This window comes from Sylvia atricapilla, chromosome 7 (assembly GCF_009819655.1).
Source record: "Sylvia atricapilla isolate bSylAtr1 chromosome 7, bSylAtr1.pri, whole genome shotgun sequence".
Taxonomy (NCBI): domain Eukaryota; kingdom Metazoa; phylum Chordata; class Aves; order Passeriformes; family Sylviidae; genus Sylvia; species Sylvia atricapilla.
Window position 1 is genome coordinate 5,538,909 of NC_089146.1, and position 11,443 is coordinate 5,550,351.

Genomic DNA, 11,443 nt, shown 5'->3' on the forward strand with positions numbered 1-11,443 from the left:
ATGCAGGATTTTCTTTCCATTACACAGATGATACTGGGAAAACAGGAGGCTTCTTTACTTCCATGGTGGTTATTTAATGTGCAATTTATTTTAGCTATTAGTATTTATTTATTTAGTAAAATTAGTTATTACTAAAAATAATTACAAATTATTTATTATGTAATTATTGTTATGGTAAAAAATACTGGTTTTACAGTAAAGACAATGAAAACAAACAGGAAAGTCATTTTAGGAATTGAAATAATGTTTTGAAACAGGACGTTTCTGTGTTTGGACAATTCAGTTTGTTTTACATGAAGATCTCTCTGAGGAACACCCCCAATCCTTTGAAAGCAAGATGAATAACTAGAATCCTCCCACAGAGACATTCTGCAGCTTTTACTAGATGTAAGTATACTTCTAGAAAGCTTTGAATTGCTAAGAGGTAAATTGATTAAATTTATCCTAAATGCCCCTTTCAGCAGGTTGGGAAATGGATCCTCTGGTTTTGGTGTGTCACACAGAATGGTTTGAGAGCTGACCTTTTAATGAGTTTTATCAATACAGTTGAATCATTTCTACTCAGAATTTATTTACTTCTTCAGTGTATTGCTTAATTTGATTTGTGAATCTGTTATTATTTTTTTTGCTTTTGCTTTAAAGTAATGGTTTTTATATTCAGTTTTTCAAATGCTTTGGTAGTAACTTTTGTTATCCCTGACATTTCTGTGTCACCTTACTATGAACTGCTGCAGTGGGAAACTTAATCCTCTAATCTGTCTAGCTCAGGTGCATTGTTCATATAGAGACATTCTCTAATTCAGTGTATTTATGAACAGCTCTGATCACTCTGATCATGCTGGCATCTGCAATAGGAGCAGTTTTATTCGTGGAAGCTGTAGTCAAAGAGTGGCCTTATATCTGGTACCACTGGCTGGAATGACAGTGCTGGTCCACATGGTTGGTCCTAGGATTCAGCTCTCTGCCTTTTGGTGGAAGAACCTGTAGGATATACAGAGATGTATATCAGGTGTCCATAAATGTACATCCACACACGTATGTATGTGTATCCAGGTTGCCAGTTTATCAACTCTTTTTATATTGGAAGGCAGATCTGAATACTAATCCAGACTCTCCTAATTTTTCCTAGGAATCCTAGAAGTCATTTGTGGTGGCTGTTCAAGAAAACAAACTATTGTGGCAGTTTTGGGCTTTCAGATGGGTGCCCAGTTTTCTGTAGAAACAGTTTTTTCTGTGATGTTTTTTCCAGAACCTCAGGTTTAGGGGATGGAACATTTCTGATCACTTGTATTATTTTCTTACTTTATTTCTCATCTTTTTAGTCTGAAAGCGAAGCTGGTTGTGGCAAATAATTGGCTACTGTTGAAGTTGTAAAACAAGTCTGGATGGGTTTGCAGGGTAACTGATCTGCCACTTTCATTTGAATGGAAAAGACACATAGCAAACTGTGAATACGAAATATATAGAAATAATCTCAGAAACTTGCTATTCTTCTTAATAATTATTGAAAATAAATATTAAATTATTATTAAACCTAGAATATCTGGATCTGCAGGTGCTTTTTGTGAAGTCAAAATGCTTTATTGTACGTAGAAAATCACAGGATGGAGTGGAAGGTCATTAGTGATATGATGTAGTTTATACAATTCAGCTGGAGATTAACGGCAAATAGCATCATGGTGTTTAGGAAGGGATTGGATAGTACATAGGAAATAAATACTGCACCCCTGTGAAAGTAGGATTTGTCTTACTCTTGGTCATTCCATGCTGGAAGCATGATAGAAAAGTGCCTCTATTCCTGGCATAGCAAAACTTTCTTCAGTCTCTCTTTCCCTCCAAAGAAAGCCCAAGGGATGAAATGTTTTGCACACAGTGTCCCAGAAAGAAACAGGATGAAAACATCCCTCAAGCTGCAAAGCAAAGAGGTCCTCAGCGCTGATAATGTTTTCTATTACCAAATGCTGTGTAATCTGAAAACGAAAAACAGGAGCAAATATTGTTTCTATTTATCGGTCTGTATGTGCTATATTATAAACACATGCTCAAAGGTTTAATTTTTTTTGTTTTTGTCCCAGAAATACTTATTAATGACTATGATTCATTGCCAAGATAATATAAACTGATTGGGAAAAAGATAAGTTTACAACATGCAATTGTTTTGAATAATGGAAATTTATTTTTCTCAAGAGTTGGCGCATTTATTAGGAAGCCCTTTGATGTTTCTTGGAGAAACAAATCAGTGCTGGTTGGTTTCATTCTTTATTGACAATGGCATTTTGGATTTGGCAGTGTCTGGAAAACTGTTTTCTGCTGAAGTTGTTGGCATAGTCACAGAATGATGCTATTATGAAGAAAAAATAATTTCATTTTAAGGATACTGAAAGCTGCGGTGAAATCGTAGAAGAAATATCTGCTCACGTTGCAACTTAACATGCTAAAAACCCCACAAGGAGAGTGCTACAAAAAGGTATATTTTAACAATCTTGGAAAGTAAGTGTTTCTTTTCCACTGTTACCAGTTGCTTTTGTTCCCCAGTAACTTCAAGACATCTATTTTGTATCATTGAGTCAAATTATTATTTGTTACCCCCATACCTTCTCTCTTCAGATTTCCCCTAAATCTGCTGCTCAGTTTACCTGAATCTATGTGCTATTCCTTCCAAATGCTGAAGAGTGCCAATGCAAACCTTCCACACACATATTTGTCACCATCTCTGGCATCTTCCCTACTTAAATTTTCTTGGAAAGCTGTACATCAATGTAATAAAAATTGTTGTTTGAGAGTCCTGTGGCACCTGTAAGAACCAGAAATATGTGACTATACATCTTCAATTTACTGATGTTTTGGGTAGCTGTGTGCAAAATGAAAGCCACAAAACTACTGAAGGTACACGGAGAGATTTTGGCAAGTCTGTTGGTGTTCAGATATTTCCTGGCAACAAGTAGATACTTCCTTTTGAAAATTAACACTAAATATAGATGAGGTGTGAAATTCACTGGACCTGAGTACTCTGCACTTGTCCATTACATCCATAATTTCTGTTCTCACTGACCCTTACTAGGGAGTTACTGAGCCCAGTGCCATAATTTGCAGGAAATAGCCCTTATTAAATGAGGAATTGCTTGTGAAAATGAAGAATTCATATAGTGATATCTTTCATGAGATCAGATCTAATAAAAGGTCAGCCGGTACAATTTCTTATGTAAATGAGTTTTCCGGGTTGTTTCTCTTTCTACTTGTGCTGTTGCCTAGGCTGTCATCAGACTTCAAAGAAATTCATTATTCTTCCAGCTCTTGACTTTAAACGAAATGCTTGCTGAACCTAATTGATGCTGCAAAATGTCTCTTTGCAGGGCAAAGAGAATTGTGCAAGAGTAATTCAGTCTATTGAGCTGCTCACAGCCATTGTGTTTGACTGTGCCCTACTGACATTGTATTTTTTTTTCTGAAAAATATTGGAAATCATTTTCACTGATGGAACTGATGGGAAATAATGAGTCAATCACATGAGAGAGAGTGGGTTCAGTAAGCTCAATGCAGACTATTGTGAAAAAGTTTTAAAAGTCTCTTTGTCCACAAAAATGTCACCTTTTTTTTTTCTTTTTTTTTTTTCCCCTCCTCAAGGTTATTTTGAAAGTAAATATTTGAGACTGGCATGCAATCTTGACTATTCTGGGAGCCAGTGAAGAAAGAAACAAAACTATCTACAGTAAGAGAAAAGCAAGCAAGAGGAAGGAAAGGTGAAGACAGGTGCAGGCACTTGTGTGGATTCCAGGTAAGCTGGTGTAGGGTTTTTACAGCTGCTCCTATAAAATGGTAACTTTGGGTATTACAGACCCTGCAGGGTCTTTTTGAATCAAATGGAGAAACAGAATTGTTGCCAGCTTCTTTCACCCTGGCAATCCACAGGAGCAAACTCTTCATCCAAGCCAGCAACAATACCTGCCATGTAATTGAAATGGAAGTGCATAAGTGAGTCTAGTGGCTACTCCAACCATCCTATGGAGGTCTTAATTTTGGCTAATGCTGAAGAGTGCCCTGCTAGAATTTAGTCCCATCAGTGCCATATTGAGCTCTACTGGTCACAGTGCAAATGTTCTAAGGCCTTGTCCTTGTTTCCATTCTAAACCCCTCTTCTGAATGAATGGATGCCTCATTTATTTTGGTTAAAATTTGCCTGTCTGGTCCTGGTCCATGAACAACTCCCTCTCCACTGCTCTTCAGCAGTTTGGTTCATTCAGAGCATAAATCTGAGTAAATTTTAGTTATTTTTTCTTGAATTAGTATAGCGTAAATTCCTCAGACATATACCAGCTATTGATTTTGAATGTTAGCTAATTCTACCTTGGTCCTTATTATACTGCTGATTCAGAAAGCTAGTGGGTTTCACTCCTATCTTGGTTTGGCAGCATGTAAAGGCTAAGCATTGAATGTCAACTATGGTTCTAAAATGAGATTCCTTGACAACAGAATGGTTTTTTACTTTGCTGGAGATACAACTCCTAAAGATGCTGACCAGAGAGGACATTTTTAGACATGAGAGAAATACTGTGGTTCATTTCCCCCCACCACTGTCTACCAGAGCAATCTTTGTGCTTCTAACTGCTGCAATGCATTCATGTGCAAGGTGCTGTGATACCTTTATTTCCTTCTGATTACTGTTTCTCCTCTCCCTGTAGCCTTAAAAAAACACCCCAACCCTTCAAAACTGCCGAGAATCAAGCTGCAGAACAGGGGAAGAGCTGAAGAGCTTGCTGCCTTCCTACCAATTTCCTGGCAAATGAGGTACTGTGCTTGAGCCTTGATTTTTCAGACAAAGGCTGTGAGAACAGCAAGTGGCATGAGGTGACTCTGTTCTTGTGTCAATTACTGCATGAAAATGGAGCACAGTGGTGCTGATGCCTTGGGAAGGCTGACCTGGAACAGAGACTGGACAGAGCTACAGAATAAAGTAGGTGTTTATTAAAAGCCCTTTAGGGCACACCTTGGGCAGGACAAGAGCCTGATCAGGGCTGTGCCCAAGGTGGACCCAAAATGGTCACAAAATGGATGACTGATCATGAGGTGTCACACTTTTATAAGTTTTGGTCCATTTGCATATTGGGGTTTAATTGTCCAATTAACAACTTCAGGTTGTGAGGTCTCATCCTTCTTGTTCCTCCCTTCAGACCCCTGTTGTTTGTGCTTTTGGGCCTGAAAGTTGTCCTTGGTCTCCAGCAGGAAAAGGATTTGTTTTGTCTCCCTGCTCTGTGAAGAGCTGAGTGACACTGACTGTGAGGCTCAGAACCCCTGGGCAGCTCAGAATGAGAAAACCATGGAAGCTGAAACTGAAGGCATCAGTGCTGCAGCCCCGTGCTCCCCTTGGGATGGTCAAGAGCGGCGCGAGCAGGAGAGGCTGCTGTGCTCAGCACCAGTGGCTGGAGCACACACACCAGCTCCTGAAATCTGCTCTGCTGAGCTCAGGTGTGGCAGAGTTTCTCCGAGATCAGGGACATGATTTATATTTGGAGCGAGGTAAGAGCAATTCCAGACTGAGTCCTTTGGCCTGTGAGGCCTGTAAGGCCTGTGAGGCCTGTAGGGCCTGTAGGCCTCTGTGGCGCAGGAGAAATTCTCAGTTGTGGCGCAGCAAGAATTTAGTTTTTACATTAAGGTGTCTTGGGGAATTGTAGGGTTTGATATGTAGAATTGTAGCTTCTTGATCTTAGCCACTTTACGGCAAGTGTTGTTTACATATTTTGTGTAACCTGTAATGTCAACTATGTTGTTAAGGTATAAAGGCTGTTGTGATAAGCAGTAAAGAGGAGAATGATAGGATAACTGCACCAGTTTAGACGTGTAGTTGCTCTGTTCCGACCTCCCGTTGTTTAGGGACCTCTTTTTTCAACACTCAGGCACTTTCTTCCTGCTGTCAGGGGCTCAAAGACAGGGATGTTTATTACCAACTTTGATAGAATTGAGAGCCAAAGGATACAGAGACACTGTGTAGGGGAGATGGCATTGTGGAGGGAGTCCAGAGCGTGCCTTGTTTGTGGAGTGTCTGGATTTGGAATTCAGTGTTCAGTGGAGTAACCAGGCTGAACCACGAGAAATACCATACCATCCAGCCACAAATAAATTATAAAAATACAAAAACCCCACAAAAAACCAAACAAACCAACCAAAAAACCCCCCAAACCCCAACAACAACAACAAAAGCAGGTAGTTTAACTCACCCTTCTTATTTCAGGCCTGCTGCTATTCCTTTACAATTGCAGGCTGCATAAGGATTCATGAGATTAACCTGCTGCTAAGCCATCTTTCACAGCTCTTGTTAAAAGCTGACACCAGTACCAAGGGGCAGATATCAAGTACAGGTCCTGCTACAACCTGCAGGTCTGTGAGCAGGCAATGGTGCTGCATGATCATGTAATTTGCTGTGCTGGAGTCCCTTTCTCTTGTCCTCTCACTTAACAAAGACAAAAACCTTACAAAGCCTGTCTGGATGCACAAGGTGATTTTTCTCTTTGCAGTCTCTGAAATTGGGTATGCTGGCATGAAACACTTGCTGGCCTTTCAGAAGTAAACCCTGCCTCAGTGACAAAACAGTTGTGATTCTGCTGGTTAGGTGCTGAAATCAGGTCACCCAGTGAGCACCAGTCACTGAATTAACCCTTGGGCTCCTAGTGCCTAAGAACTTAAAATTTTATTGCAGGACTAGTTTCCTAGGGATGACTAAATGAAGTAGTACTTAACATGTTTTTCATTTAAGAGGATGTTGAAGGGAAGATAGGTTCTTTTACCAAAAAATTTTCAGCACAGATTCAAACCCCACACTGAAGTTGAGACAAAGTCCATGGGTACTCCCAATGTCAAAAGCAGTTAAATTCTGAAATAGATCCATTGAAGACAATTTTGAAATTTTCCTACTGGAACCAAAAATCTTCTCATCTCTCAAAGGTCAGCCACCTTTGGCCTCACCTTGATTTCATAGATATATATATTTCTATCAAAGCTTTTTCTTTCTGCTGAGAAGCTGTAAAAGACAATGCATAAAGAGAGTGTACGATGGGTAAAGGCTAAGCCACACAGCAGCTGAGTGTGAAAGATGTTCTGTCTTTTAATCTGTCCACTCTTTTGGCATTGTGAAAGCCTCTCCTCCACAATAATCTCTTAAGTGCTTTATTTAATGCTGACTCTGAGAGTTCACTGGTACATACAGGGCGAATATCTTGGCTAAAGGGATATTGGGCAAGTTCTGTTGCACATGTGGGTTCTTTACAAGTGCATAGAGCAGTGGGGGAGGATGGCTGGGGGGTGTACCTACCTCAAAAATGCTTGGTTACACAAAGAATATTGAGCCAGTCCAAAAGCCTCGATCCTTAAACTGACCAAAAAAAAAAAAAAAAAATCCTGAACTGAACCTAAACAGCATGCAAGGCAGGAGTTTTGCTGGATAAATACTTGCCATGTCCTGAAGCAGTGCCTAAACGCAATTAGAATTTGTATCCCAAATTCTGGCTGGGAAGAATGCATTTGAAACATACGATTTCTTATCAGAAGTGTCTTATGAGGACTTCAGTTATGGTAAAGAGGAGTGAGAGTCTTTCTTCTTCTCTAACAGGACATGTTTTGTTGTGCTATTTTAAATAAATGCCATTGTGAAAAGAATGCAGTCATTAGAGTAATTACAAGGAGTCAGACCTTTGTTAAAAAAAAAACAACAACCCTTTGATTTGGATATATTGGATATATATTGGATTTGGTTATAAACTGCCAGCAGTTTTGATAGCACCCAGTAGCTCATGGTGAATTCCTCTTTGTGATAAAACTAGTCCAAATTATCTTCTTATATTAGACTGAAGGTTTCCTGAGAGACTTGGCCCATCACAGATTCTAAAGAACCTTACTAAAATATCTGCATTTATATATATATATATGCTAAAACACAGGGATTTTATTAGACCAGGAAGGATTTTTAAAATAGTAAAAATAAATTATGTTCCTGAGGGTCTAGCTCATTCCTCCTTCTTGAGAATATTATCTCGGTAGTCCTTAATTTCTTGCACCAAAAAATATGGTTTTCATAAGTCACCAGAAATTCTGTTCTGATTGGATTGATGGGGGACACCCCACTGAATAAGAATTTAGATACTTTCTTACAGTCAGTGTTCAGTGTAGCAAGTTTCACTGCCTGATTCTGTAGTAGAAAAAATAGAGGTAATTTTGACTTTCACAAATTAGGTCCAGTGCCAGACGTTGAACCATTCAGCTGAACACACATTTGAGCTTGATGTAGCCAGTAGCCCCTTGTCTTTCAGCTGAGACCTTTGCTGTATCTACTTGGAAACTGGGATTTTTACCCCACCTGTAGCTGGTTGTATCTTACAACTGTGTACCTTGAAAGTACCTCATGGCTTCAAAATTATCCTAATCCAATTAACTGTAATAATGGTGAAATGGATCTCTGTGAAACAAAGCAAGGAGATCAGATAGGTTGAAGAGCATGGCAATTTTGGAGCTCTTCATCCTTTTCATAGCACTGCATGGTTTCCTTTCTCTCCTTCAGAGCTGACACTCAGGTGTCTGTTCTGCTTTGGTTTGTAATACATCTTCTGCAGCAAGGTGTGCCAAAGAACTCCTCCTGATGCAGAGATCAAAGCCAGGACCTATCAAACGTGCTAATGAAAGCACCTCAAAACCAGTCCAGTACATAAAAGAATAAAATCTCTCAGCCAACAATACTTTTCATGTAGAATGCAATGCAAGGTGGTTGTAGCACAAATTAATGCATTTTATCAACTGGGCTGAGTTTCAGGAACATAAAAAAAAATGCACTGTGCTGCTGCAGTGAGTTTTGAGCAGCCCTTTCAAATAGTTTGCATTTATAATCCTCCTTAGAATGTGAGATGTTCCTTTGGCTCAGTTACATTTAACGTGGCAAATAAGTTAAGGCATTCAGTTCTACAGTGAAGACATTCAATTCTGAAGTTAACTTTTCATGGAGTATCAAAGTGCTGCTGGTAAATCCAAACCACTCAATCTAGTGCATAACGAAGAGCTGTAATGCTCTGAATAAATCCTTTGCTCAAATGGATACTGTAATGAAGGTAGAAGTCATTAGTGTTTGCCTGACTTTTTTTGTATGGTTGAGATTAACAGCAATGTAAGTAACATTGCAAACACTAAAAAAATCCCCAATATTTTTGAGTGAGGATTGAGAAAATATTATCTGTAAAGTACACCCTGGATAATATGTGTGAATAAAATGTTATCTGCAGGTGGAAAATGTAGCTTCATTCCATTTTTTTCCTTTTTTTTTTGTACACAGCAGAGACCTCCTAAAAGCTCTTCCTAAGAGATGGTATGGCACTAGTTGGAATTTACTCTATCAAAAGTGCTTCTCATGGTGCATAAGGAAGTGTGATATCCCATTAAAACAGGAGAGAATATTATTAATCTCTATTAAAAAGACTAATGAAATGGAGTATGATATCCTGCCAGCTGTGGCTTAGAAGTCTTTCTTCTTTTATTTGAATTAGAAACAGGAAAACCCATAATCAGAGTAGGCCATGGAAGTGGTGGAGAAGGAAGTAATTTAGAAGTGTTTTCTTTCATTTTTCAAAACTGAAGGACCTGAGGGATTCAGCTTTTGGCTTAAACAAGAGCAGCCATCTGACATTCTGTAGCTCTCCAGAAAATGCAAGTCAAAAAAGTCTATGGGAATAAAAAGCATAAGTGGTTTTTTTTTTGTTTGTTTGTTTTTTTCCTTTTGTCTCATTTTGATTTTTAACACATGGGAATTTACTAATGCAGGGAGATTTCTTCCATGCTCTGTGGTAGATGAGTTATGTGGGCTGATCCCAAACCTGTGAGTCTGTATGCTCAGCAGGAATAGTTTATACACATTTTGGTCATGGCACTTCATGGTTCTCAGCATCTTCTATGGCATTAGAACAGATATTTAAATGATTTTGGACCTCAACTGGCAGCCAGTACGAAATGCTGCCGTCGAAACTGTTGCCCCACAAAGAGTCAGAACACCCCACTGCTGAGCAAATCCACATTATCCATTTTGAAGTGCACAGACTAAATTATCCCAAAGGGAAAGGGCATATGTTATTGCAGTCCTGTGGCAATGCCAGAGGTATAAGATTTACTTGGGTTGTCAAATTTTGTTTGGTATTTATTCAGCTACTCTGGAATAAGCATATGATTTCTCTGCAAAGCCCCAATATCCCAAATCTCATATCAAAATATTCCGAAGTGTATAGTGCTCAAAATAAAGATGTAATGCCACAGGTCAACTCAACCTATGAAAAGGTGCACCAAAAAAAAAACCCAAAAAGCCTTGTGGTTCCCGAATCCCAAGACCAAGGGCCCACCACTGCAGGGCTTGCCAGTCCATCTCTTGAAGTAAAATATCAAAAATTAATTAAATATTAATTAATTATGATATAATTTTGTGGCATAACGTGAGGAGGGTGGGACAGCAGGGAGCAGGGGAAGGAAGACCTGGGGGTGATCTTGCAAACGTACTTAATGGTATGTGCACATATCCAGTAGTGGCTAAAGAACAGAAAAAGCCTCTCATGTTCTAATACTCTTTTACAGGTCATGACAGTAGCTGTGCCTGCTTGAAGATGTACATCCGTGGGGTTTTCAAGCTCAGTTAGAAGCACCTTTCTACCAAGAGTCCAGAACTGCTATTGGCAAGGGATGCAAGTACCTCATGAAAAAAAAAAAGTCACAGGTAATCGTTCCCCTTCCATAACAAGCTGAGCATCATGTTAGTGCTCAGAACTCTGAGCATTTTTTTCACTTCATTATTGCAACAGAACACCAAATAAAGACTTTTGGATAAAACAAATATTTGTATATAATGGCAAGTAATCCTGGACTAAAATGTGTTTGAGAAGACATTAATTTTGTGAGCATTCAAAAAGAGAAGGCGTGTTCACTGAAATATTGGAGCAGAATGTAGGAACTGATTAGACACGCCTGCCATGTTGCCTAGGCATGACCTTGGAGAAGCTGGGGAATTTGGAGAGCTGTAATGCTACTGACACTACACCTGGTAATGTGGTAAGTCAGAAACCAAAACTATACACACCTCTTTGTTTGCAAGTTTGGTGTCTCACCTCTCACCTAAAGTATGATTAGGAAAACCAAGAGCAAGGCCCTTCTTTCCAAAAAACCAACCAACCACATCTACAACTGTATAAATGTAAAGATGGTTATTTTGAGTAAAATGTTGTCCGCTGATGAATAAGCAGCGTAATAATTTGTCTTTCATTTTAGTGGTTTTTAATTCCCTTCAAATCTCAGCTTCTGATGCAGATTGTTTAGATCAAGAAATAAACTTGTATTTCTAATGGATTACTTGTGGAGCAGAGCAGGCAATAAAATTAATAATGGAGGGGAATCTTTAAAAATTGCAAACTGACCTTTGAAATGTCAGAATTTG

At 39.0% G+C, this 11,443-nt stretch overlaps 1 long non-coding RNA gene across 3 annotated transcripts; it reads left to right on the top strand.

The window, feature by feature from the left end:
* Positions 1-260: 260 nt before the first annotated feature.
* Positions 261-10,870, top strand: LOC136363817 (uncharacterized). 3 transcript variants are annotated; one of them, XR_010744054.1, is made up of 4 exons: positions 261-387; positions 2,290-2,467; positions 3,625-3,775; positions 10,591-10,870. It is a non-coding gene; the product is annotated as an uncharacterized lncRNA (long non-coding RNA). The 3 variants fall into 3 exon arrangements; XR_010744055.1 differs by having other exon boundaries at positions 318-387; positions 2,188-2,467; XR_010744053.1 differs by lacking the exon at positions 261-387 and having other exon boundaries at positions 2,061-2,467.
* Positions 10,871-11,443: the final 573 nt, after the last annotated feature.